General features: G+C 49.5%; 1 protein-coding gene and 1 non-coding gene across 2 annotated transcripts in view; one reads left to right on the top strand and one right to left on the bottom strand.

Moving 5' to 3' along the window:
- Positions 1-23,339, bottom strand: part of Apba2 (amyloid beta precursor protein binding family A member 2) — an 881,206-nt gene that overhangs the window by 679,783 nt on the left and 178,084 nt on the right. The window lies entirely within an intron of this gene.
- LOC127192592 (small nucleolar RNA U3) lies at positions 6,798-7,004 on the top strand. The gene has a single exon (XR_007831054.1). It is a non-coding gene; the product is annotated as a small nucleolar RNA U3 (small nucleolar RNA).

Raw genomic sequence — 23,339 nt, 5'->3', positions numbered from 1 at the left:
TTACAAATCAGTGAGTTTCTTCTTTCTTTCTTCTTAGGTTTTTGTTTGGTTTGGTTTGGTTTGGTTTGGTTTTTTTTTGAAACAGGGTCTCTCTTTGTAGCCCTGGCTGTCCTGAACTCACTTTGTAGACCAGGCTGGCATCGAACTCACAGAGATCTGCCTGCCTCTGCCTCCCAAGTGCTGGGATTAAAGGCGTGCGCCACCACCGCCCAGCTGAAATCAGTGAGTTTCTAAGACTGCTTCCTTGGGTTCAAACATTTACCGAAAAGCTCACAGAGTTCAGAAAATGACGTTACTTGCATTTACTGGTTTCATTTGCTTACTTGCATTTGAATTTTAAGTTATTTTTCTTTATTTTGTTTTACTGAACCCAGAGCCTTACAAGAGTTCGGAAAGGGCTTTAGGACTGAGCTATGCCCTCAGCCCTGAGGAATACTATGAAGCACGCAGATGGACGGTTGGATAGGAGAGATGCAAAGGGCAGAGTGCACAGAAGGGACAGGGATCCTCGGCATCTTCCTCAGGCCACCCACCCTCCAGGAGCCTCCATGTGTTCAGCAGTGGGAGCTCTCCAAACCCTGTCCCTGTGGCCTACTTTCAGAGACCTCCTTCTGTAAGTGTGGCTAAATGCATTGCTGGCTATCACTAAACAACTCTGTTTTTTCACTTCCCCTGCCCCAATCAAGGGTGGGGCTAAGAACTACCAATCTGGGAATCTCCTGCCTGTCAGCTTTCATCCTGAGGTTGCCTGCAAACCTTGTCCATCAGTCCCCCACATTACCTCACAGAAAAGATGCATCACTTTGGAGCTTCTTTAGGGTTGAGGCACTACGTGAAGAGAAAGGCAAGAAGGCCAACCATGACATTGTCAGCCAGCTTTCCGCTACTGTGACAGGGCATCTGAGATAACACACTTAAAAGAGGGGAAACTTGATCTGAGCTCACATTTTGTGAGGTTTTGGGCCCATGGTTACTTGGCCCTGTTGCCTTCAAACCTGTGGCAGGAGCGTATGGGTACAATGAGGCTGCTGACTCCATGGTGGCTAGCAAAGCAGAGACAGGAAGAGAGGGGCCTGGGGCCTCAAGGATACACTCCGCGTAGTGACCCAACATCCTCCTATTACATGCCATTTTTTTTTAACCGTCCCACCACTAAGCAGAAGCATCCTGCTGGGAACCAGACCTTTGGGGAACATTAGCACCTCACCTTGCATGTGGTACATGCTGGTTGGTGTCTGGAAGGGAGTGGAACACAGAGACTGCTGGGGAAGAAGTTTCCATTTCTTTACTTGGTGGGGGTGGGGGGAGGCTCTTTTGTATGGGTGTATCTCTTTGTTTATTAATGGCCAGCAATGCATTTAACCACGCTTACACGAGGAGGTCTCTGAAGTAGGCCACAGGGACAGGGTTTGGAGGGCTCTCACTGCTGAACACATGGAGGCTCCTGGAGGGTGGGTGGCCTGAGGAAGATGCCGAGGATCCCTGTCCCTTCTGTGCACTCTGCCCTTTGCATCTCTCCTATCCAATCGTCCATCTGCGTGCCTCATAGTATTCCTTGGGGCTGGGGGGCACAGCTCAGTCATAAAGCCCTTTCCCAGCTCGTATAAAGCTCTGGGTTCAATAAAACAAAATAAAGAGGCCCACTCATGCCTGGGGCACAACGAAGGAGTCAGTGGTTTGTGCAGGACGTTCTTGCTTTTTAACTCACGTGTGAAAACGGCACTTCTGGGTAAGTCGAAGCCCTGACTTTAGGGGCTTCTCTCTTCCTTCCAGCCAAGATGGCCCACACTGAGGCGGGAAGTCAGAACCTTTAGTTAAAAGGAAGAGAGAAGGGACCGTGAGGGCTGGGGCTCCAGCAGGACCTGGCTGGGTCCCCACTGTCCTCACAAGCCTGCTCTGTGCCTCTGGTCCAGGCTCCTTCTCGAAGGGGAAAAAAAAAGTGACAGGGGAGGCCCTGTGATATTAGGAGCCTGTGACAGAGAGAAACGGGTAAGGTTCTGGGTGAAGCCAGGCCTGGCTGCTGGAAACACAGAGGAACACAGCAGAAGGAAGGCCTCCTGGTGCAGGGGGATGGGGGGAGGTGTTGAGACTGTGCTTTCTCATTCCCCACGCCTGCCCCCCCCAAAACTGGCCTGGCTTCTAATGTGTGGGTCAGAAGGAAGGATGCAGAATCCAGGCCAGAGGAAAGAAATGGGGCACACCCATCTGGCTGCCACCCACCTTCTGTGGTCACGTGCTTTGCCTGGCAGCCAGAGGTCCACAATGCAGCTTTGTGTGGCAGCTGGCTTCAAACACACGTCAGTGTCTGGGATAGCCCTGGCTGGCCGGCAGTGCCAGCCCTGGAAGCCAAGGATGCTGGGCAAGAGAGGGAGAATGCACTCTGCCAACTCCTCCAGGGCCTGGGTCAGGCGCTCTCCAGGAAGCCCATGGGTGGCATCCAGGATCCTTCAGGGAACACCCAACACCCCTAGGGCCTATATATGGAAAACAGTTTGGCTGCAGCCCATCCGCTAGCAGGGTCTGCACAGTACCTGAAACCACTACACTGGACACACAGTCCATGACAAAGCCATCTTGGGGGTTTCTCCAGAGATCCCCAGTGCAATGGGAAGGATGAATGAGAGGCAAGGGGAAAAGGACAGTTTTGATGATTTTTCATAGTGATGAATGTTTCCATTTTTATGAGGGTTTTTTTTCCTTTTAATGTTAAGACACCCTTTGTAAATAAAGTGATAGTAGCTAGATTGAGTATTTGCGAAAGACCTTTAATTGGAAAAAAAACAAAAAAAAAAAAAAACAAGCCAGGTGCAAGCCTTTAATCCCAGCACTCAGGAGGCAGAGGCAGGTGGATCACTGTGAGTTCAAGACCAGCCTGGTCCAGAACAGCCAAGGCCACACAGAGAAACCCTGTCTCAAAAAAAACCAAAAACCAAAAACAAAATTACATTGGCGATTTTGTTTTTATACAATACATTTTAAATTCATGGCTAGCTAGGCACAGTGGTACATGCCTTTAATCTCAGTACTAGGGAAACAGAGGCAGGAGGATCACTGAATTGGAGATCAGTCCTAGTCTAAGGCCAGTTATAGTCACATAGTGAGATTCTATCTAAAAAAGAAAAAAGAAAAATTCATGAAGACCCCCAATAATAATCAATAGTTCAGCTGGGCAGGCTGGGCCTCTTGTGAGAGCAGTTAGTTGCTGGACGTGAGGTCGGTAAGGGGGTATCCTGAGCCAGTGGCAGAGAAAAGCCCAAAGGACCTGGGCTTCCTGAACACAATGCTGGAGCCACACACTCTCCCCCTCCAGCTTGTGGGGCATGGAGATGCTGGTGGACAGCCAGGCCACCCAGTGCAAGAAGCACCTGCTCAGGTTTTCCTCGGCAGATGGAGGCACCCTGCATTCTCCCTGGCTTCGTTTGTCTGAGTGTTGTCTTCAAAGTGACCATTGGGTATAAAGAGGCAGAACTCTTGCCCGAGTAACTCAACCTGGACCTAAAAACAACAGCCCTCCCCTGGCCAGTAGGGACTATATGGCCCCACCTCCTCCACCCCTCCCTTTGTACTCGCTAACTCCCATCCCCACCCACATCCCCGGCAGGAGTAGTTGTTAATATGCACATAGGATAGCCCATCTGCCTGGCTGTCTAGTCTAAGAGCCATCCTAGGGGTCCTGCAACTTCACACAACACAGCTTTAAGGTCAGGCACTCCTGGAAGATCTCACAGGGCTAGACGCTGGTTCAGAGCACCAGGGCCTCCAAAGGGTTCACAGAAAGCTGCTCCTCCTTGATGGATGTGTTTAAGAAAGGAATGTAAGTACCCGGTGTGGTGACCTTTATGTGTTTGTATGTGTATGTGTGCAGATCCATGTAGGTGTGTGTGTGTGTGTGTGTGTGCGCGCGCGCGCACGCGCGCGCATGAGCATGTGGAGGTCAGAGGAAAAATTCAGCTGTCATCCACTCTCCACCTGGGTTTTTGTTTTTTGGTTTGGGGGTGTTTGTTTGTTTGTTTTGGCTTTTTTGGTTTTTTGAGACAGGGTTTCTGTGTGTAGTCTTGGCTATCCTGGAACTTACTCTGTAGAGCAGGTTGGCCTCGAACTCACAGTGATCTGCCTGTCTCTGCCTCCCTAGTGCTGGGATCAAAGGCATGCGCCACCACACCCACTTCCACCTTGTTTTTTTTAAGACAATGCCTCTTATGAGCCTGGAACTGTTCAATAATAGAAAGCTGCTTGACCAGAGTGTCCCAAGGATTGGCCTGTCTCCACCTCCCAAGGGCCTGGATTACAGGATTGGGTTTTGTTTTCTTTCTTTCTTCCCAAGACAGGGTTTCTCTGTGTAGCTTTGGCTGTCCTAGACTTGCTTTGTAGCCCAGACTGGCCTTGAACTCACATCGATCCACCTGCCTCTGCCTCCCAAGTGCTCGGATTAAAGGCATGCGCTACCACGCCTGGCCTTTGTTTTGTTTTTAATGTAGGGTCTGGGGATGGAAGTTAAGTCCTAATGTTCGCATGGGAAACACTTTATTAACTGAGCCATCTCCCCAGCCCTGACTGTGATTGCTAAAGCAAACTAGTCCTTTAAAAACTTGAAATAGAGCCAGGTGTCGTGGCACACACCTGTAATCCCAGCACTCAGGAGGCAAAGGCAGCCAGATTATTGTGAGTTCGAGGCCGGCCTGGTCTACAAAGTGAGTCCAGGACAGCCAGGGCTACACAGAGAAACCCTGTCTCAAAAACCATAAATAAAGGCTGGAGAGATGGCTCAGTGGTTAAGAACTCTGTCTGCCCTTCCAAAGGAGCTGGGTTCAATTCCCAGCACCCACATGGCAGCTCACACCTGTCTGTAACTCCAGTTCCACAGGATCTGACACCTTACACTAATGCACATAAGATAAAAGTAAATAAATAAAAAAAAAGAAATTAAAAAAAAAGAAAGGAATCTAGAGCAGGGGCTTTTTAGATTCTCTTATTTGAGGACACAACAGCTCATCAAATGCAATTTAGAAATGCCCTCATATACTTGTATTTTCTTTTGCCTTGGATTATATGGATTTTTTTTTTTCAAGACAGTGCTTCTCTGTGTAGCCTTGACTTTACTGGACTCACTTTGTAGACCAGGCTAGCCTCTAACTCACACAGGTCTGCTTGCCTCTGCCTCCCCATAGTGCTGGGATTAAAGGCATGTGCCACCATGCAGGGCTGGGCCTCCAGGCTTTTAACCACCTCAATTCTGTGGATCCTGTGTGTCCAGACCAGTGGAGACAGGTCTAGCCCTGTGTGACTCCCTGCTTCTGAAAAGCCAGTACTAACATCCATACTGGGGACGCACCAGACAGGGTGGATACCCCATTCCCTGTCTAGCAGGTTTGGGAAGAGAGAAGAACCTTGGTACATGCGTACTGGGTGTCAGGGTCTCTGCACTGGAATCCCACCAGAAGTGCTTGGTCTACTAGAGGCTCCCAGAAGCCTCCCAGGCGAAAACAGAGCAAGCAATAGTGGTCAATGGTTGCTGGAAGGATGGGTGGGACGAAGCTCTCCTACAACAGAAAAGGGGTGCCTAAGTGTGTGTGCCTGAGCAGGCATCCACGCAGACAAGGCACAGCACGCCTCTACCAGCGTACGCTGCCTGGCTACTGGGCCACTTGCTCTCTGCGCAGCTCCGTGTGAATTCAAAGCACCCAGACACACTCTGGCTAAACCTATAGATCAGGGTTCCCTGGTATTTGTCACACAGTATAGCCTCGGCTGGTGAAGCTGCAGGAGCAAGTAAAGGCTGAAAGAGGCAGTGGGGAGCTGGCAGGTCAGACCCATTTGAGCCTGACTCCTCAGCTAATAATGATAGACTAATAATGACAGGAGACAGGGACAAGCAACAAGACAGGCTCTAGATCAGCCACTGTATGGTTAGGTCATGTGACCTGGGTGCCTACAAGCCTCACATCTCCTCTCAGTGTGTTCCTGCTCAGGGAAGCCCAGAAGCAAGAGACAGTGTGCCTATTTCTGGACATTGTGGCTCTGATGCTTCCAAGGCTCTGTTGCAGCAGTGACTGGGGGGACCCTTCAGTAGTTTATCCCTTCGGCCACTCTCTAGCCAGAGGCCGAATCCAGCCCGGGGGGCAATGACAAGTGACCTCAGAAGAGAAAAGAAGCCCAGAAGAAGTGAACTGTTTACTAATCTGGCTGGTTGTGCAGGGCTGTGAGTGTCTAATGAGCAGGGCTCAGACCCACTTCACCAATCTTGGACTGGGTCACTGAGGCCTGGCAAGGTCCATCCATCCTCTAAGCCATCATGAGAGGCAGTGTTTAAGCTAAAAAAAACCCATAATCTTGGCAGGGTGTGGTGGTGTACATCTTTAATCCCAGCACTCGGGAGGCAGAGGCAGGCAGATCGCTGTGAGACTGAGGCCAGCCTGGTCTACAAAGTGAGTCCAGGACAGCCAAGGCTACACAGAGAAACCCTGTCTCAAAAAACCAAAGAATAAAAGAAAAGGGGAGAAGGAGGAGGAGGAGAAGAAGAAGGAAGGAAGAAGGAGGAAAGAAAGAAGAAAGAAGGAAAGAAACATAATCTTAGGGCCGGGTGGTGGTGGCGCATGCCTTGAATGCCAGCACTCGGGAGGCAGAGGCAGGCGGGGATCTCTGTGAGTTCGAAGCCAGCTTGGTCTACAAAGCTAGTCCAGGACAGCCAAGGCTACACAGAGAAACCCTGTCTAAATAAATAAATAAATAAATAAATAAACAAACAAACAAACTTCACAAAATTAAAAATAAAGAAGAAAGAAAAGAAACATAATCTTAGGACTATACCCTCAGAGATCTTTCTATATTTCACCACCAGAGAAGTTTCTTTGTGCAGAGCCCACGAGACCGTGTGGACCGAGGGGTGGAGTTCTCTCCTACTGTGAAGCTGGCTCTAGATGCGACTTCCTACAGCTGCCTTTTGCCATTGGTGATCCTTCCCTTCATTTGGGACAGTGGGAGTGAGGGCAGGCAATCTGAGCGGATTGCCATCTGTCTTTGATGGTTACCAAAGCCAGAGAAACTTGAGTTTTACTAAAAAATCCCCAGAACATAACTGTAGTCGTTTAGTGTTTTGTTTGGTAGGAGTGTGTGTGGTAGCAGGGCGTGGTGGCATATGCCTTTCACCTCAACACTCTGGGAGGCAGAGGCAGGTGGATGGCTGTGAGTTTGGGGCCAGTCTGGTTTACAAAGAGAGTACAGGACAAGTCTAACACAGAGAAACCCCGTCTCAAAACAAAACAAAACAAAAACAAAAAAGTGTGTGTGTGGTGTACGTGTGTATGGGGGGGAGGGTTGTTTTTTGTTTGTTTGTTTTCATCTCATTAAAAGTTTTGAACGTTATCTTCCCCTTTTGGGTTCCCTGAACCGTAGCTTGATAACTGAGCCCCAGATAAATCAGTGGCCCAGCCTCAAGCCTAGTCTCTCCAACTATTTAGCTTTTAGCTTCCTGATGCTTGTATGAGGTGAAGTGGGTGGGATACATACACTAGGGAGCCAATGAACAGCCTGGGTGGATAGAAAGCCACGGCTTAATCCGGCCTGGCCTGCCCACCATTCTTTGCTCTCTTCCTCTCTCCTCCTTTAAACCTTAGTTTAGAATCCACAGCAGGAGGAGCAGGAGGGCACATCGAGGGAGAACAGAAGTACAGGCCGCACCTTCCCAGGGCTCTCGTGTTCCTTGCATCTTGGGTAGCCTATCCTGTTTCCCCGAGGCGATATTGAGATATGAGGCCAGTCTCAACCAGGGAATCTTTATTTCATCCTTCAGCCTATGGGAACAGAGGAGATACCCACTGAGCTGGAGCAGCTGTACCCAGAGCAACAGCTCCTCTGCGGTCCTCCGTAGGGGCCAGCCTTCTGTTATTGGTTCTGAGCACCATGGTGACATCTCCCCCATCATAACTGCTTGGTGGCCAAAGTTCACACCAGCTCAGTGCTGTTCCCTGTTTGCATCCTAGAGACCCTTTCTCCCTTGCACAGACAGAGAGGCCACAGTGACTTCAGAAACAAGCCGTTTCCAAGTCTGCAAGGTGGGCTGGGGACCGAGCACAGAGTGGCAGGCAGGTTAGAAAGCAGGTGTGCTGGAAAGCAGGTGGGCAGCACCAGCTGGGCCTCACACCTGTGCTCACTTAGCCAAGCTGTGGGTAACTCAGCCAAGCTGACCATACTTACAGCCATCTTGCCCAAAAGAAATCCACCTGCCTCTCCTTCATCTCCTGTCACTATTTATTTATTTATCTACTTGCTGCTTTTGTTTTGTTTTGTTTTTCTTTTTCAAGACAGGCTTTCTCTGTATAGCCCTGGCTGTCCTGGACTGCCTTTATAGACCAGGCTGGCCTTGAACTCACAGAGATCCTCTTGCCTCTGCCTCCTGAGTGCTGGGATTACAGGCATGCGCCATTGTGCCCAGCTGTCTACTAGATGCTTTGATGAGAGAAATTCAGGGCTATAGGTGGGCAGTTCTGATGAAGGGAATTGGACCCAAAGAATGGGGACTGAGGCAGCCACTTGGATCTGTCACGGGAGGCTGGTAGCCTTGTGTTTGTAGATTCCTGTGGTGACTTCAGAGCTGTTGCCAGCTTTTCTCCATTTCTCTCCCCAGGTCGCCCTGTGCAGAACCGTCACGTTTTCATTCTGCAGGTGGGAGACCAAGGCCAGGAAGTCCCTGAGCCTCAGATACTGGGGTGACAACAAAGGCAGCCCCTATTGGGGGGTGCTCTGCAGCTTCTCCCTGTACTCTGGGTACTCCACTGGCTGAAAATTACAATTGCCTGTTGTTGTCATGGTGACTGGTCCTGTGATTCCATCCTGCAGTGCCGTGTGCCCATGGTACCCAAGGCAGCCTATTTTTGCAGAAGAGAAAACTACGTTGTGGAGAGGGTTTATACCATATCCCCCCTCTTCCTAGGCCACTGGCCCCTCTGCTGCAAAAGAGCAGGCTGCCAAGCCCTCGAGTGTTGGCTCCTGGCTTTTCAGATAGTTGACCTGTGCTCAGCTCCCAGCTCCACAGGAGGCCAGCTCCTAGTAGCAGGACAGAGTGCCTGGCTCTTGTTTGACTGCACTCTATTACACGGGTACACGACCAGCATCCATTTAGCCCACCCTGTAGATGTGCATTTGGGCCCTTTCCAATTACTGGCTGTTACAAACAAATCTGCAGAGAATAACCTCAAACATATGTCATTTTGCACATGTGAGAATATTTGTAGAATAAATTCCTAGAAGTAACATTACTGGGAAATGAGTGTGTGTGCGTGCCATGTGGCAATTATGAGCCAAAGAACAAACGCAAGGTTTTGTCTGTTTTGGGTTTTTGTTGTTGTTGTTTTGTTTGTTTGAATTTCATCTCTCTGTGGCTCTAAAATAGGGGCCATTCTTACCCTCTTTTCCAGACCAGTAAATGTAGTTCCCAAAGAAATCTGGGAACTTGAAATTCACTGTCCAGGACAGTGTGATGGGACAAGGAGAGAACCTGCAACTCCCCTATGGATGTGTGGGCCTGCCCAGGCCACCAGGCACTGGCTGAGGGACCCCAGCACCTTTCACTCACTACTCAAATCCCATTCAAGCTTTGCCTGTCCAGGAGCCCTAGATTAACCCTCTTCAAAACCCTAGGCTCAGCACCCAGGGCTGGTGGTGCACGCCTTTAATCCCAGCACTCGGGAGGCAGTGGCAGGCGGATCGCTGTGAGTTCCAGGCCAGCCTGGTCCACAAAGCGAGCCTAGGACAGCCAAGGCTACACAGAGAAAGCCTGTCTCGAAAAACAAACAAAAACCCTAGGCTCTCTGCATCCTTGTCCTTGCCTTCCCACCTAGTCACACAGTCCCTCTACCTATGAGCTACCTATGTCCTTGGTCTAGCCACCTGCACTATTCAGAGCGCCATCTTTTGGGTTCGGCTTTCTTTCTCGGCTCCTCTCACCTTCTCATAAGACTGTGGGTTCACAGAGAGCCTGGGCTGAGAAGCATGGCAGCAGGCCCTGGGGAAGACAATGCAAGCGGCTAAACCAGCTCTGGGACCCAGGAAAGCGGGCTGGCTTCATCTAAATCACAAAAAGGTTAGCACGCAGGCCGAGGGGGCTGCTAAGATCCACCCTCATTTGCATGACAAAAGTGATTGCCCCAACGGCTCTCCCCGGCTTTGTTGTGATCTGGCAGCCTGCACCAGCACAGCCCCAGGAATTGTTCCCCAGCACAGGTCGTTCCCTGGCTCCAAAGCCACCCCAGTGACAAAGCCACATTGTAAGGCCTGTAGCAGCTGCCAGCACCTGCTCCCGGCCCACTGTTATCCATGGCTCCCGCCGCCCTCACTAAGGCTCAAACTTCATGATCATGGGATCACCCAGAACACAGTGATGGTTGAGGAATCTTGGCTTGTCCCCAAAGGGGCTGGAGAGTTGGCCCTAGTTAAGTAATGTTGAGGTCTCCAAGGTCACCAGAGGTGAACAGTGACTGACTGCAGGCTTGGGAGAAGAGAGAAAAGTGCACCTTCCAGGTGCAGCAGGCCATGCCAGAGCATCACATTTGCATAGTGCATTCCTCCAGGCTTTTCACATGGGCAAGCAGGCATAGAGTGGCTAACAGGCATCCATCAGCAAGCCAAGATTCCAGGGACTGAGACCCTAGGCATGCTGCTAAGACCAATTGCCCCTTTCTTTTCCCAAGCATCTCGACAGGCTCACCATCTCTTCCTCCCCAGCTGTCTCCTTCAGCAGACAAGTGCATGGTCCCCTGCCCTCGCCAAGACCTTTGGACAGACATTACCTCCCCTGTAGCTGAGCTTTCCCCCTCCTCAGAGAACCTTATTGGTCCTAGGCTACTCTGGCCACCACCTCCAGCACACCCAAACTCCCTTGTCCTCTGTAAACACTCAAGTTCTTGTCATCTGTGCGCCCCCTTCTCACATCTCACCTTCCTCAGAAGTCCTTCCTGAGTGCCACCTCTCTCTCTGCATGCTCCTCTGTCCTGGCACTGTGCATTTTGGCATTGATACAGCCCGGGAGCCATACTTTAGCGCCTACAATCAGCCAACACCCAGGGACCGAAATTGCTCTAGACTGTATTTCACAAGACAGCCTTGCAGCCACTCTGACTTGTCAGAGACATATTAACTACGTCCTGTACTTCAGACAATCCAAAGGGGCCACAGGGGTGTGCTGGTTATGGTACATTTTAAATCATGGGTCTCTCATCAGACCTTGACAAAGACAAGAACTGTGCAGAGGGACCAGAAAGGTGTGTCCTTGCCAGAAATGGTAAAGGTAAGAGTCCGGGAACTGTGCCTTAAACCTGGGACAGCTGGGTGGGGCTGTTTTTCCTCAGAGCTCCTTCAGGCCCCAGCCAACCTTCTGAGTCTCCACGGGTAGCCCTTCCTCCTGGGACCCCTTTACCTTATAGTCTAGGCCAGGAAGGTTGAGAAGTCCATTTTAACAAACCCCCGGGGAAAGGGGCACAGTGGAGCTGAAGGGATTCTGGCAGAGGCCAGGCAAAGTCCCTGAGGGACAGCTTGTAGCAGTAGGGGTGATGCCAAGAAGGACATGACATTGGGATGCACCCATTGTGCAGATAGCAAGCCAGGCTGAGCCCAGGCCTCTGGAGAATTAGCTCTTAGCCTCTCCCAGAGTGTACCAGAAGCAAGAAAGGTAATGGGGGTGGGGGAGGGGGGAGACCCAAGGAGAAGCTGGAGTACAGGAAAAGGAAGGTCAGGTCACCACAGGCCTCACCATGGGCTTTGCTACAGGCTTAACTACCACAGTCAGTACAGGCTTGCTGACCTGGATGTGTCTGAAGGAAACTTGGTATAATCAGGAAAAGATAGAGTCCTGCTGTTGAAGGAAGGAAGGTCAGGGTCAGTTCTTTTAGGAACAGAGGACACCTTTCATCTACCCCTGCGAGGGGACCTGTATGGTCCAGACCCCTCATTCAGGTTCATAGTAGGGGGGCAAACAGGCTGGCAACGCTCTCAGGAGAGCCTTGGCCTTTCAGAGGCCTCTGTTCCTCCTCACCACAACGCCCTGCCAGGAAGGCATCTAGTAAAACCTTCAAGAGCACCTGGTACCTAAGAGTGTGCTCTAAACAGTGCCATTGTCCCATAGCCCAGGTGGGTAATGTAACAGGACGCTCCATGGTGGCTGACGTGGTAGAAGCTATGGGCATTCTCCCTGGCCCTCATGCTCCACTCTCTGGTCCTGGCACTCTGGGGTGGCAAGTGTCGCCACAGCCAACAGGAAGCTGAACTCTGGAAAATCTGTTGCTTTGGGTGAGGTTTGGTTTTCTGCTTCTGTCACAGGCCTGGTTTCTGATTCTCACTGCAGCCCCTGAGCCATGGCAAGCACATCCTGAGCGGACAGCCAAGGGTCTGGATGGTGGAGAACCAAGGAGAAGCTTCTAGCTCACTTTCTTGCCCAGGAAGAGCCACCTCCAGAAATCTGATAATGGGAGATCTCGGTTCTTTACTAGATGGCTGACCATGCCCTGTTTGTTACTTGCAGCCCCAAGCAGGGGATGAGGGGTGAGAGAGAAGAGTGGGGGGAGTGGGGGGGGGGGTGACCCAGAACCATGAACATAGTAGGCAAGCCCTAAGCTAAAGCCCTACTCCCCAAAGTGTTCATAACTGACAAACTGGGCTTATAAACTTGTTTTGATCATCAGTTTGACACAGTATAGAGTCACCTAGGAAGAAGAGACTGTCAATGAGGAAGTGTCTAGCCGGGCTTGGCCTGCTACCTGAGGAAGGAAGACTTATCCTGAACAGGGTTCAGCATCATTTCGCGGACTGGTCCCTTCAGTGAATAAAAGCAGAGAGCAGCTGCTGTTCTCCGGTTTGTACATTGGATGCCAGTTAGCACTTCAAGTTCCTGTCGCCCTGACGTCCCCAAACTGAGGGACTGCAACCTGGAATTGAGCCAGATAAACCCTTCTCGCCTAAATTGCTTTTATTGGGGTGTTTTATCACAGCAGCAGAAGGCAAAGCTAAGACAAACTTGGAACCAGAGTGGAGCTCCAGCAGAGGCCCTAGCATGACCTACATGTGGCCCATTGTGTCATCAAAACGTGTTTCCCTCCCACATGGCACTATATTTCTGTAGCATGGGAGCTTAGGTGGCTCGTTGCTGTGAGAAAATGTGACAGACTGAAGCCGGAGAGTGGTGGCGCATGCCTTTAATCCCAGCACTCAAGAGGCAGAGGCAGGCGGATCTCTGTGAGTTTTGAGGCTAGCCTGGTCTACAAAGTGAGTCCAAGATAGTCAAGGCTATGCAGAGAAAGGAACTAAGTACCCTGGGTGCTGCTAGCCAGGACCAGCCCTACTCCTGACTCCATGTCTACAGACCCTGGTTAAGTTCTATCCATCCAGTGGGCTCGTGGGAGTCAGTTTCAGCTCTTTCTCCTGGCCCTTCAGACTTCAGAGACAGACCCCTGGGGGGGGGGGGGACATTGGCTCTGCCAGTAGTTCCCACAGGATGTCACCCTGAGAACCCTACTAATCAGGTGAGCCAGGTAGGCATTCCTCTCAGGCTCTCAGAACCCTACCTGTTGAGGGAACCATGGTGGAGAGCAACCAATAGGGGTCAAGGAACACCCTTAGCCTCCCTAGGGACTTCCCAGGGGAACCTGAGCCACAGTGTTCCTGAACCAAAGTGTTATCCTCTGTTGGGCTGTCACAAGACATGGATGGGACATGCCTCTTATCCTTTGATGTCAGGAGGGACTACTTCCTCTGCCTGTTGTTGGGCAAACCATTATGGAGGTTGGTTTTCCAGCCTAAACAGACCTTAGGTCACCAGGGTCCCAAGCCAATGTCACCACTACAGGCTCTTGAGAGACACCCCACCCCCCATGTCCTCCAGTTTAGCTGCTTTCAAATCCACAGCAAGCAAGGAGCTAGTGAATAGTGTGATTTCAAGGCACTGGGTCCTGGGAATTTTGTTATGCAGCGGTATCAGCATGCAGTTAGCAGCAGTGGTCACTGTGCCTATAGGCAGCAGAGGGTGGAGGAAAGCAGCCGGTAGAAAAGATGGTTTCTTTCCACAGGTAGTAGAGAGTATTGGCAATCCTGTTGTTGTTTTGTTTTGTTTTTTCAAGACAGGGCTTCTCTGTGTATCCCTGGCTGGCCTGGCCTCACTTTGTAGACCAGGCTGGCCTCGAACTCACAGCAATCCACCTGCCTCTGCCTCCTGAGTGCTGGGACTAAAGGGGTGCGCCACCACTCCCAGCGGGGGCAATTCTTATCTTTGAGTTTTCACATATATTTCGAATTGAGAATGTCAAAGGGGTCAGGTCCGCAGTAGACACAGTATCTGCTTATATGAATCTCTGCTCCATTAGCTAAAGGTCCTCAAATTCCCTGACCACAGGAAGGGGCAGTCTGAGGAGGCATGAACAGGCTTCAGTTTCTTGTTAGCTTGGAGCAGGTCTGAGCCTCCATTCCTGAGAAATGAGCTCAGTGGTTACTGGGAACACCACAGACAATGGGCAGCCAATCAGGGATGGCCTAGCCATCTGGCCTGAGGAAGATAAGGTTGCTCATGGTTAGTTTACTGCCAATCTGGAAATCTTTTGTTTTATGACTCACTCATGACCACGGATAAAAGTAGCCCATACCTTTTCGGTTCGAGTGCTCCAATCATATTAAAGGTCGCCAACCCCTCCCTTGGAATTCCCCTGAATGCCTTTTAAAAGAGCCTGCGAGCTCACCTCAAGGTCACCATTTTGTGTAAATGGTGATCCCTGCATGCTGGACTTCTGCAGAAATAAACCTTGCTTTTGCCTACTGCTTCAGATTCTTGGTGGTCTTTGGGGATCGAGTGATCTGGGTGGAATACAGTCCAGGCTCTCGTTCTTCTTCTCCTCCACAGACCAGTAGTTCTGAGGCCTCCACTTCTCTGTTCAGGGCCATGGCAGGAATTACATCCGGACTTACAGGAAATAGCTTGAACTCACCTCACATTGCTGCTCTTCAGTTACCTGAAACTCAATTCAATCTGACTCCTGACTGTCTCCAGATCTCCTTCCCTTTCCTGGGGTGGAGGTGGGCGGGGGGGCAGGAGTCTGTACTTTCCTTCTTAACCTATCAATGGCCAGTGACTGTGAGGCACACTGCTTTACATACGAAAGAAGCTTCATATCTCAGACCAAACAAAAAGCCTGTTACCAGGTGCCAGATGGAGAATTTACCTCAACTAGTACTGTAGTTTGGAAATATTTTTACAAATCTGTTGTTTTGGGGGTGGTGGGGGTTTAAGACAGGGTTTCTCTGTATAACAGCTCTGGCTGACCTACACTTGCTTTTAGTCCAGGCTGGCCTTGAACTCACAGAGATCTGCCTGCCTCTGCCTCCTGAGTGTTGGTATACAGGCGTGGGCCACCACGCCCCACTATTTGGGGAAAAATAATTTTTTTTCAAGAAAGGGTTTCTCTGCTACACAGAGCCCAGGCTATCCTGGACTTCCTTTGTAGACAGGGCTGCGTTTGGACTCACAAGAGATCTGCCTGCATCTGCCTCCCGAGTGCTGGGATGAAAGGTGTGCACCACCAAACCTGGCTGGTTTGAAAATATTTTAAAACAGCTTATTTCATAATAAAATCAGGCCTAGGCCAGGCGGTGGTGGCACACACCTTTAATACCAGCACTGGGGAGGCAGAGGCAGGTGGATACCTGTGAGTTCGAGGCCAGCCTGGTCTACAAAGTGAGTCTAGGACAGCCAAGGTTATACAGAGAAACCCCGCCTCGAAAAACCCAGAAACAAACAAACAAACAAAATCAGGCCCCTTGCAACACACCATGTAAAGTATCTGAAGGGACCAGTTTCTCTGAGACTGGGAGCCCGGGTTCCATGATAAAGCCAAGGGACCCTAGATCCAGCCTAGACTCTAGTGGGTAGCTTCCCAGAAGTCTCTTCCCTGGCCAGTTTTCTCACCCATGAGCTGGGAGGGAACTGTTCTTTCCACGTGTGTCAGAGCAGCACTTGGGCTGGGCTCACTGTCGCTGACCTTGGGCTTGGCAAGAATTGGAGTCAGAGGCATGAAAGGCAGCATTTGACCCCAGGCACCCACCCAAGGGAGAGAATTACATGTCATGAATGTCAGATGACCAAGGAGTGGGAGGGGAGGAGGCGCACACACAAGAAGGAAGCATTGTCACTGAGACCAAGCTCCTTTGGATGGTGACTAAAGGGGGGTGAGGGGTGGAGATCATTGTCAGTGCCAGGCTTGGGAGTAGGGGCCATCTGCTCATCAGCAACGGAGCCAAGTCATCTCGGATGCTCCTGTCACACCACCGCAGACACTCTCGGTGTCGCCCAGTCTTTTCGATGGCTCGGTCTCAGAAGCACTTCTGGTTTGAATCTTTGTCCGTGTAAATGCACGCCAGATGTAAAGTCAGCTTTCATCATGAAAATTCGATGAGTTATTTTTCACTCTGCAAGCTGGGGAGACGGGACATGACAACAGCTTTCTACCGACTCCCCAGGGAGAACCAGCTCTTCCTGGTCCCTCTTTACATGTCAACCTGTTAGCCACCAAGTCTAGGTTGACTTTATGCTCCTTTCCCAACAAGCTTAGTTCTGAAATGGCCAGATCTGGGGGCAGCAGCACTTTCGGGGCCCTTGGTTGGCAATTTTTTTTTTCTTTAGTATCATTGAGAGTAACTTCGAAGAGAGGCAGAGGAGAGAGCTTGCGGGACACTCCAAAGCTAACAAATGAGCCCCAAGAACGAGGTGCCAGTCACAGGCACTATGAAATGTCCTGCTGGCTGACCCAGCCACCTCTGCCCTAGGTTACTAAATAGGAAAAAAAGAAAGAAAAAAAGGAAAATAAAGAGAGGAAAGAAGGAAGAAATAGATGGGTGGTGGTGGCCCACATCTTTAATCCCAGAACTCAGGAGGCAGAAGCAGGTGTATCTCTTGAATTCAAGACCAGCCTGGTCTACAGGACAGCCAGGACTACACAATAAAACCCTGTCTTGAAATAATGAGGGGCAGGGAGGGGAGGAGGAGGAGAGAGCGAGATGAGGGTGGGTGGGTGATGAAAGGAGAACATGGCTGGGAGAAAGCAGGCAGAGGGAAGAGTCCAGGCTGAGCATCACCAGCAGTCTAAAGGCGAGGAGAAAGTGGGAGGGCGAGCAGGAGAGAAGCTGCAGACCAAGGGAGGCGGTTCAGGCCAAGAGGCCAAGAGGTGTGTTAGTCAAAATGGCTGAATTCTATAAGGATCCCGATGAGGGAGAGGAAACGGAAGCCCAGGCCCCGGAAGGAAGAAGTTTAGGACAGGAGGCGGGGTGAGAAGTGCTGGGAGGAGCCACAGCTACAGAGGGATGCTGGGAAAGATGGCAGGCGTAGGCTTTGATATGTAAATAGCAACTCGGCCATTTGTTCCCTGCAAAGGAAGGAAAATGGTGCTGACGGCTGGCATCTTGCATCCTGACCAAAGGAAACTCTAAAGCATGAAGTATAACACTTACTTCTGGCACCAATCCCTCATTTCACACACTTCTGTTGTTTTTCATCCTCACTCCCACCTTCCACCTTTATGTTAGCTAAGGTAGGTTAATGAAAGACCCCAAACTAAGAGACAAACACAGCGACAATCCAAGAGAATACTAGTGGATAGGTCTCTCAGCCCAGCTTCCTCCTACTTTGGTATGCCTTCAAGCCCCAAAGCTTTGCTGAAATAAACTTATTGATGGAGAGGAAGAAGACAAAGCACAGAGGCCGCTGTGGTTTGCATAGTGAATACATCCCCAAGCCACTGGGTGTTTTTGTAAGGTTCCATGCCTAGCAATGGTGGTAACAGGAAAGGGGGAACCTTTAAAAGGTGGGACTTGGAGGGGATGTTTAAGGTACTGGGGAGATTTACAGACCCAAGCCTCAAATTTCAGACTTTGTCTAACCATCTGCTCCTGCCCTAAAGCGCTGCTTGCCACGGGCCCAAAGCTGCAGCCAAGAGACCAACTTTTAAGCCGAAAGAAAGCCTGTCCCTCAGTAAGTTGCAGTGTGCAGAGTCAGTTAGCACCAAGATGCACTTTCCACATAGCCCCAGTGCAGAGGTAAGGCAGCACGTCTCTGTGCGAATGTCCTGAGCTCAGTGGCTCAGGTCCTAATTGCAAAGGTGCCTGGGATGTGTGGTCACGCCACACATGGAAAGGGGTTTCTGCTTTTAGCTTTTCCCTGCATCAAGTTATAAATCATTCCCCCCATCTCCACCGGAGATGCCAGCCTGGTCTATGAAGTGAGTTCCAGGACAGCCAGGGCTACACAGAAAGACCCTGTCTTGAAAAACAAACACAACATGAAACAAACAAACAAAAAGTCCAAGGCAATGCAAGTGTCTATTTAAGAAGGCAAAATTGTGGTCTTTAAGTTGCTTATAGGTGACTTTTAACACCTAGTGCAAAGGAGTGTTGAGTAATTAATTGGTGTGCTGTGTTGCTTAGGGAATAGTGACAAGAAAGCCTGGACGTGTTTAGTAGCAATGTCACTTTGTTATTGTTGTTGGTGGTTTTTCAAGTCAGGGTTTCTCTGTTACAAAGCCCTGGCTGTCCTGAACTCTCTGTAGACCAGGCTGGCCTCAAAATCACAGAGGTTTGCCTGCCTCTGCCTCCTGAGTGTTGGGATTAAAAATGTATGCCACCATGCCCAGGATTACTAGTGTAATTTTAAAAAATTGACTCAGGGTCTTAAGACAAACCATTGGCATGGTGTGGGGTGGCCCACGCCTTTAATCCCAGCACTTGGGAAGACAGAGGCAGGCAGATCGCTATGAGTTCAAAGCCAGCCTGGTCTACAAAGTGAGTCCAGGACAGCCAAGGCTACACAGAGAAACCCTGTCTCAAGGGGGGAAAAAAAAAAGACAATAACCATTCATCCTCCTCTCAGAGTAGGGCTTTGAGCTCAGGGTCAACAAAGACTAAAATCAAACTGTCTTTGGTGTTTTCCTCCTGGGCTTAGATACTGATCTAGGCCCAGGTGGCTGTGCAGGAATCTGCTGTTTGGAGTTGTGAGAGCTGAGGTCCCCTTTCTAGTCAGCTGTGAGTCAGGGCCACCCTTGCTCCCTGTGGTGAGCCACTCAACTTCTCAGCCACAGCTCAGATGCTTCCTCACTTCTCTTTGCTGTCAGGGCTTCTCCCCACCTCCCAGCCTGTGACCTCTCTGACCTCCCCGTGGCTCTAACTTATGTCTGAACTCCATTCTGGCTTTCAGTTTCTTACCCCTCCCCTGTAACCTTTAGTCTCTCAGACCTGCATTTCCAACCTCCTTGACTGGTAGACTTCCTAACTCCCCTGTCAATGACCTTTGACCTCAGGACCCAGATTGAACAAGCTCAGGTGGCTGGCTGGTTCACATCCTCTTTAGCCTAACAGCCACTACTCAGGGACATCAATTGCATATCAGAAGCCAAAAACAAAACAAAACAAAAAAACCCACTGGATCTGCAGAGAAGGGGTGCTGGCTTCTACGGTTCTGCCCGCCACAACCTTGTTACTTCTGGTTTTCAGTGTGGGGTGCTGTCTGTTGACTTCTCCTTCAGGCAGATGTGGGTGTGGCTCTTGTTCCTTCTGCCTGTTCCCATGCACACACCTCAGTGTCCTTCGAGAAACTGATTAGATTAGGATCCCTCTGCTCCTTACCACCATAGCGCAAACACTTGACTGAAGCTAAATTTTCCACCCATTTCATTTTCTAGTTATTTCAACCCCCAACATTTCTGCCAGGGTATGTAGTCTTCTCAAGTTGGGCCAGTGGCCCTGGAAACCACAGGCGCTTTACTGCTCAGGCCTCTTTTTGCCTCCAGAGCCCCGGTGGCCTTTTCCTATGGGAGGATGCTGTCGCACTCTATACAGGTGCAGTTATAAAAAAGGAGAGATGGCTTAGAGGTTAAAAGTCCTTGCTGCTCTTGCAGAGGACCAGGGCTTGGTTCCCAGCACCAACACAGGGGCTCACACAGATGCCCTTCTTCTAGTCTCCTCAGCCCTCAGGCTCACACATGGTACATAAAAAAAAAAAAAAAAAAAAAAAAATATATATATATATATATATATATATATATATATATATATATATATATTTAAAAGTATATGTACTATACCATAGCCTGTGGAGGGTCTATACAGTAGAACTCTGTTTCTCACAGCTTTGCAGTATGGCAAGTCCAAGATCCAGGTACTGGAAGATTCCATGTCCGTAAGGATCTGACTACTGGGTACTCTTGTGTATTTTCTTATATACCCTTACATGGTGTGTGTGTGTGTGTGTGTGTGTGTGTGTGTGTGTGTGTGTGTGTGTGTGTGTGTGTCCCCTCTAGAGTCTCTTGGTTGCTTTTTGAGACCTGGCTTTGCTCTGTAACCCAGGTTGGCTATAAACTTGTTTGTTTATGTTTATTCTAATCTGTCCCCCAACCCTGTAAAACCTTTGTTTGCACAAAAGCCCTACCTCATTGCTACATTCTTGTTTTGATTCCTTTTCTTTCATTTCCTTTGTACCAGTTTTGTTTTTCTTTCTTTCTTTCTTTCTTTCTTTTTTTTTTTTTTTTTTTTTTGGTCTTTCGAGACAGGGTTTCTCTGGACTCACTTTGTAGACCAGGCTGACCTCGAACTCACTGAGATCCACCTGCTTCTGCCTCCCGAGTGCTGGGATTAAAGGCATGTGGCCTCATGTCTGGCATTTGTTTTGTTTTTCAAGACAGGGTTTCTCTGTGTATTCCTTGCGGTCTCAAATTCACAAAGATCTGCCTGGCTCTGCCTCCTGGGTGCTGGGATTAAAGGTATGTACCTCCACCACACCCTGACCTGACAATTCTTTTAAAACCAGAGAATTTGGAAAGGCTATGGTCATACTCCAGTAAATGGGGAAAAGACGGTCACCACCTGAGTTAAATGTAAAAACTGCCAGGCATGGTGGCACACACCTTTTAAACCCAGCTCCCAGAGAGACGGAAGCAGGCAGATCTTTGTAAGTTCAAGGCCAGCCTGGTCCACAGAACAAGTGCAGGACCCCGTCTCAAAAACCCAAAACCCAAACCAAACCCTAAAAGTAAAAACCAAGTGGGTGCACTTCCTGTCTCAGGGTGCTTCCTCCTCCTAGCACACCCTCAGGATCTGTAGTAAAATTTTACCTTGTTGAGACACTGATTGGAGTGTTGGTCTCGGTCTCCCTCTTCCCGCCTCCTCATGGTCCCAAACTGATTTCTAACACAGGCAAAATATTCGCCCCATTTTGAGAAACCAGTAGTGCCAAAGCATCCGTGAGTCTCAAAACAAAACAAAAAAACCCTTGCTTTAAGCTTATGCACACTGGAAGCACCTTGAGAGAACTGCTCAGTCCCCAGAAGGACAGAACCACCAATGTGCACTTCATGGAAAGCTGAGGAAGACAGCAGCAAAGGAGAAACCCTGGGAGTAGGGCAAGGGACCTGAGAGTTACTGAAGGAAGAATTTCCCCTCATGGTGAAGGCAATATTTGTCCAGAAAGACTGCAAGGTTGTTATGGATACTGCTGGCTGCATGCTACCCCCCTCTCTCTTAATTGTGCTATATTGTGGTGTCATTCTGTCCCTATGTACTGCTGTACACTTACAGTTATATACAGAGGAGGAATGTGAGTTTTGTTGTCATTGCTATAACAAAATACCAGAGGCTGCTACTTCATTAAAAAAAAAAAAAGGTTTGCCAGGCATGATGGCATATGCCTTTAATCCCAGCACTAGGAAGGTAGAAGTAGACAGATCTCTGTGAGTTCAAGGCCAGCCTGGTCTACAAAAGTGAGTCCAGGACATCCAGTGTTACACAGAGAAACCCTATCTCACAAAACAAAACAACAGGTCGGGTGTGGTGGCACACGCCTTTAATCCCAGCACTTGGGAGGCAGAGGCAAGCGGATCGCTGTGAGTTCGAGGCCAGCCTGGTCTACAAAGTGAGTCCAGGATGGCCAAGGCTACACAGAGAAACCTTGTCTCGAAAAAAAAAACAAAAACAAAAACCAAAAAACAAAATTAACAAAAAACAACAATAAAATATTGTTGGTTTGTTTGTTTGTTTTGAGACAGGGTCTCTCTGTGTAGCCTTGGCTGTCCTGGACTCACTTTGTAGACCAGGCTGGCCTCGAACTCATACCGATCCACCTGCCTCTGCCTCCCAAGTGCTGGGATTAAAGGCGTGTGTCACGATACCTGGCTTTTGTTTTATTTTTATATTTGTATTTCCTGTATAAATGTTTGTCCACTAAGTGCATGCCTAGTGGCCTTGGAGGTCAAAAGAGGGGGTTAGAGCCCATGGAACTGGAGTTATGGTTGTGAGGCACCATGTGGGTGCTGGAAATGGAAACTGAGTCTTTTGCAGAAGGAACAAGTTCTCTAGCCCCATAACAACCCATTTTTGTGGGCACTCATACATTCTCAGAAAAGAGGTTGGTACTCTTAGTGACCTCCCTACCCACACTTAGGCTTCACCATATCTTAGTACCACCTAAAACACAGTGAGGGATGGGGGTACTGGCAACTTACTTTTAGGTTATAAGCCTCTAGACCAAGAGGAACCACATGGACTGTGCAAAGAAGTCAGAGCATCCTACAGAGGTTCTGGGCTTTTACATAGGATGTTACACAGTGTGTCTCAGTGAATATCCTCCATTCTTTCTGCTTATGGATCCGTATTTAAAAGGCTCTTGAGATTAGGTCATGCCACCCAGAGAGGAGAAGATGTATTTTGCAAAGGGAGAGGAGGTAAGTAACATTGCAAGGTTAACATTCTCCCTTTCCCTCTGCCATGGTAACCAGCACACTGCAGACAGAGGCTGCTCCATCCACCTGCTGATCACAGGTGTCTCATGATGGATGTGCAGTGTGCCAGAAACAAAGATCCACAGTGCAGCCAGCCCTTTCTGACTGATGGAGGATGCTGCCACTCCAAGCTCTTGAGGAAGCATCAGGGCAACTCTTGGCTGGAACTTTCCCTCCCCTCTATTCTGTGTCCAGGGCCCTGCTTCCTGGATCATATGCCCCTTTTCTACATTTTGGTAATTCATGACCCCAGGTAGCTCCTATCATGAGAAAGGATGCATTTCCCCAGAAAGGGAAGGAAAAAGATTTGAAACCTCTTGTATCTAAAAATGCAGTCAGGGTGTATAATGAAGTTTCCGTCAGTTACAAACAGCACATACCACCATGATCCTTAAAGGGAATCCTGTAGATTCCTATCACCTCCAATGCGCCAACTATGGCAATGATGAAAGAGCAATGGGTTACTTCCATGGCGTGTTGGTACAAACAAACCTACTGTGCTGTCAGTCATCTGAAAGCACCGTACGGACATGTTTGATACCTATTACCCTT

This window comes from Acomys russatus, chromosome 7 (genome assembly GCF_903995435.1).
Source record: "Acomys russatus chromosome 7, mAcoRus1.1, whole genome shotgun sequence".
Taxonomy (NCBI): Eukaryota; Metazoa; Chordata; class Mammalia; order Rodentia; family Muridae; genus Acomys; species Acomys russatus.
Note: the sequence above shows the minus strand (reverse complement) of the source record. Positions and strands in the feature narration are given on the sequence as shown.